Genomic DNA, 4,693 nt, shown 5'->3' on the forward strand with positions numbered 1-4,693 from the left:
ATTCGTTGTGCCTCTCCCAAGTCCTTCATTTGGAAGTGTTTCCCTAGCCACTCCTTAACGGAAGTGAGTGATGGAACATCATTCCCAATGAGCAACATGTCATCCATATATAGGACAAGGAATGCTACCTTACTCCCACTAAACATCATGTATAAACACGGTTCTTCCACACTTCTAGTGAAACTGTATTGTTTAATAACATGATCAAAGCGATGATTCCAACTCCTAGATGCTTGCTTAAGACCATAAATGGACTTCTTAAGCTTACACACCTTCTTAGTGTTAGATGTATCCATAAAACCTTCAGGTTGTATCATGTACACCTCTTCTTCTAGAATCCCATTCAAGAAGACGGTTTTGACATCCATTTGCCAAATCTCATAATCATGAAATGCGGCAATGATGTGACCATAATTACAACACATTTAGTCCCCGAATTAGCCTTGTTCCCATGATTTTTAGTGCATATTTGGGTCATTTATTGTCTTTAGTTCTTTGTTTTGCATATTCTTTGAGGTTTTGATCCCTTGGTAGGAAAGGAGTGAAAACCTTGCATTTTCATGGCAAAACGAGACTAAATTGATTGAATTCAATGACCAAGCATTAAGGAGAGACAAGATTAGAAGACCTTTGTACATAGTATAGTAGATGGGCAATGATGAGAAAAGATCCTTGCATCCCCGAGGAAATCCACAAGGATTTTATGAAGAAAAAGGAAGAAAAGAAGAAGAAAACAAGACTGCACAGCAATCCGTGCGTCTTCTCCAGAAGACGCCCGTCCTCCACCACCACAATCCGTGCGTCTTCTCCCCAAGACGCCCGAGCAGCAGCTCCAGAAGACGCCCGTCTTCACCTCAAGACGCCCGGGCAGAGACCACAGAATCCGCCCGTCCCGTGCTAAAGACGCCCGGATTCCAAGGCAGACCAATTTCGTTTCTTCAAGCTTCAAAGAAAGATGCCCATCCTTCCAAAAAGACCGGCGTTTCCTTAAGTAGGGACTTAATCATCATTTAAGCCCTTAGTTAACCCTAATTCACACACCTAATCCTCACTATAAATACTCCATTAGTCTAATTAGAAGAGCATGTTCTTCTTAGCAATCTTTAGTGTAGTGAATATCAATCAAATCTCTCTTTAATCTTGTAATCAACAATTAATCAAGTTTTAATACAAGTTTAATTTCATTAATCACTCTTTTGTTCATCCTTTATTTTGGGTAATTGAAGATTATTTGGGTTATTATTGGGAGATTGACAACCTTCTAATCAAGCATCAAGTACTTCTTTTATTCTTTGCTTTATTATTGGAATCATTAGTAGGTATAATTCTCTTAATCCCTTTTTAATTATTGTTAATTACTTTCATTTATTCATCATGTTTCACTTTGTTGGTATGATTGACAACCTTGCTAGCATGTTCAACATGATAATGAGTGAGTAGTTCCTTAGCTAGGGTTAATGGGTAATTAGGGGAAACCAACATGGGGAATGATTCATGCTTAAATTAATATGCTTTCATGGTTTATTTGCTTGCTTGTTGTGATCTCAACTCATGCACATGTTATGTTTGATGAAATGCGAGCCTATGAATCCTTGCATTTTTTACCCATCACCTATCTTTTCAATGAGACTTGTAAGACATAAACCAACTCGAGTCTCATTAGACCATGCATGTTGTTGAGTAGGGAAGATTAAGTCGACTTGTAGGTGTTGTACAATCTAATCGATTCGGCTCCGGGATCCAAACTTTCCTAGGATTGTAAGATATAAACCAACTCGATCCATCACAACAATAATTGCTTGCTTATAATTTGAGTTCATGTTTGTATGATCAATTCCCATGAATCCCCTATGACCCCATGATACCCTAGTGCCTTTTATCAATTGTTTACAACCCTTTTTAATTCATCTTGCTTGTTTACTTTCATTGCTATTTAGTTTAGTGACCTTCTACATCAACCCCAATTGTGACACCCCTAAGACACCGCTAGTTACAATAGAAATCTCATCTCAATTCCCGTCCCTTGGGATCGGACCTTTACTTGCCTCTTTACTAATTGTAGAGTTGTTTGTTAAGCTATAAATTGTGTTTGGTCTAGGTGCTCCTAACGACAAGTAACCGAAAGACATAGTAGTCCGACCAAAAATTGCGCCGTTGCCGGGGACGGTGTTAACTTGATTTAGATTTTCTTATATTGTTATTAGTTGTGTCTTTCTTTGCCTTGGGGAAGTAAAACTCCTTAAGGTTTGTTCTAATTGGTTTCGAGTTGTTTGATATTTTGCATGTCTAGAAGGTCACAAGGTGATTTGTTACCTTTTGATCACGAAATTGAAAGAACTTTGACAACCAATAGAAGACTTGCTAGGAGAAATTTGAGAGGTATTGGTGAGGTTGTAGATATTCAACCAACTATTGAGTTCATCAACCCTTTTGCAAGAGAAGGTGAGGAGAACCCAACACAAAATCCAACACAAAATCAACCCACAATGCCTAAGTTTTCATCACATTCCGGACCCACCGAGGAGAACCTACCCAATGGTACTCCCACACCACAACATCTAACCGGAAATTTTATTGCCAAATCCGCATTTATCCAATTAGTCGAAAGAAGCCAATTTGGGGGGATGCCTAGTGAAGACCCTCACTCTCATATGGAGACCTTTTGTGACTATTGTGATGCGATTTCTCAAACCGGTGTAACTCATGACCAAATTCGATGGGTCTTATTTCCTTTTTCTCTAATTGGCACCGCGAAACAATGGTTGAAAGGCCTTGATAAGGCTACTCTCGGAATTGATTCTTGGAAGAAGTTGGCTCTAGCTTTCTACAAAAAGTTCTATCCACCGGAAAAGACTAACATGCTAAGAGCTCAAATCACGGGTTTTAAGCAAAGGGATGAAGAATCTTTGTATGAAGCTTGGGAGCGGTTCAAAGGAATTTGTCGCTCATGTCCTCACCATGGACTTAGCGAGTGGTTCTTGGTACAACAATTTTGGAACGGTCTATATGAAGATTCAAGGAACATTCTCAACATGGGATCAAATGGAATGTTCACCGAAGTTGATGACAATTAAACTTGGAACAAAATTGAGGAAATGGTGGTCCATAACTCACAATATAGTAGACCTCGCAAGGCTACTAGAGGAGGAAAGCATGAAGTGGACTCCATTACTCAATTGGGTGCTCAACTTAGTGCTCACATTGATACCATCAATTTGAAGTTTGAAAAAGCTATGGCTAGACTTGAAGAAGCCTCAAAATCACCAAAGCATCATGTTAATGCCATGACGGCATCTTCATCAATCCCAAGTGGGATATGTGAGAATTGTGGAACTTTGGGACATGACCAAAGTGAATATAGGGGAACAAATGAACAAGTGAATGCTTTTCAAGAATACAAGAGTGGTACCCCTTATTCCAACTATTACAATGAAAACGCCAAATCTCTCATACAAAAGCTAAAATGTTCAAAACCCTCAAACAACATACACCCCACCTCCCATGAGAAACCAAAATCAAAGACCCTTTTACAACCAAAACCAAGGTTACCAAAATCAATCTCCATACAATCAACAAAATGACCAAAATTTTGATGTTCAAAAAGCGTTCCTTCAAATGCAAAAGAATCAACAAGAGTTTTTCACTCAAATGCAAAAGGATAGTCAAGCAAAGGAAACCACCATCAACAACATCCTTGCTCACACCAAAATGTTGGAAACCCAATTGACTCAACTAGCATCTTCAAGCTCACAAAGACAAAAGGGGCAATTACCACCTCAAAGTAATCCCCCAAGACATGAAACGGTTAGTGCCATTCACTTGAGAAGTGGTACAAGGTATGAAGCACCGAAGAAGCAAGTTGAGGATAAAGTGGTGAAAGCTAGTGACAAAGAAGAAATTGTGCAAAACTCCAAGGATGGAGAACCAATGGAAGAAGAAATTTCAAAGAAAAATGAAGACAAGGTCAAGGAGAAGGAACCCATTGTGATTAGACTTCCTTTTCCAAGTCGTCAAGCCAAGGCCAAATTTGATGACCAACTTGGAAAATTTATGGAAATTGTGAAGAATTTGGAAGTCTCAATTCCTTTCACGGAATTAATCAATCACGTACCGGCCTATGTGAAATACATGAAAGACATCCTCACAAATAAGAAGTCGATCCGGAAGCTTGAGACTATCGCCTTCACTAAGGTGAGTAGTGCAATACTTCAAGGGAGCTCACCTCCAAAACTCAAAGATCCGGGAAGCTTCTCAATACCGTGTACCATTGGCGACACCACGATCAACAAAGCCTTATGTGATCTAGAGGCTAGTGTGAGTGTTATGCCGTACTCGGTGAGTAAAAGGTTGGGGATGGGAGAGCTTAAATGCACCAATATTACACTCCAAATGGCCGATAAATTGACGAAGATACCATTAGGGATATGGGAAGATGTTCCCGTACGAATCGGGAAATTTTTCATCCCGGTGGACTTTGTCATTGTTGACATGGAAGAAGACTCCAACATTCCAATCATTCTAGGAAGACCTTTCTTATACACCACGGGTGCGGTGATTGATGTAAAACATGGAGAGCTCACTCTAGAAGTGGGAGATGAGAGCATAACTTTCAATCTTGACAAGACCATGAGAGCTCCTCGTTTGCATGAACCATGTTTTATGATTGATCATTATAGCCGGAAGGATGATAGGA

At 39.6% G+C, this 4,693-nt stretch overlaps 1 non-coding gene across 1 annotated transcript; it reads right to left on the reverse strand.

The window, feature by feature from the left end:
* Window positions 1–2,858: 2,858 nt before the first annotated feature.
* Window positions 2,859–2,965, reverse strand: LOC141624141 (small nucleolar RNA R71). The gene has a single exon (XR_012533951.1). It is a non-coding gene; the product is annotated as a small nucleolar RNA R71 (small nucleolar RNA).
* Window positions 2,966–4,693: the final 1,728 nt, after the last annotated feature.

This window comes from Silene latifolia, chromosome X (assembly GCF_048544455.1).
Source record: "Silene latifolia isolate original U9 population chromosome X, ASM4854445v1, whole genome shotgun sequence".
In the NCBI taxonomy this organism is placed as follows: domain Eukaryota; kingdom Viridiplantae; phylum Streptophyta; class Magnoliopsida; order Caryophyllales; family Caryophyllaceae; genus Silene; species Silene latifolia.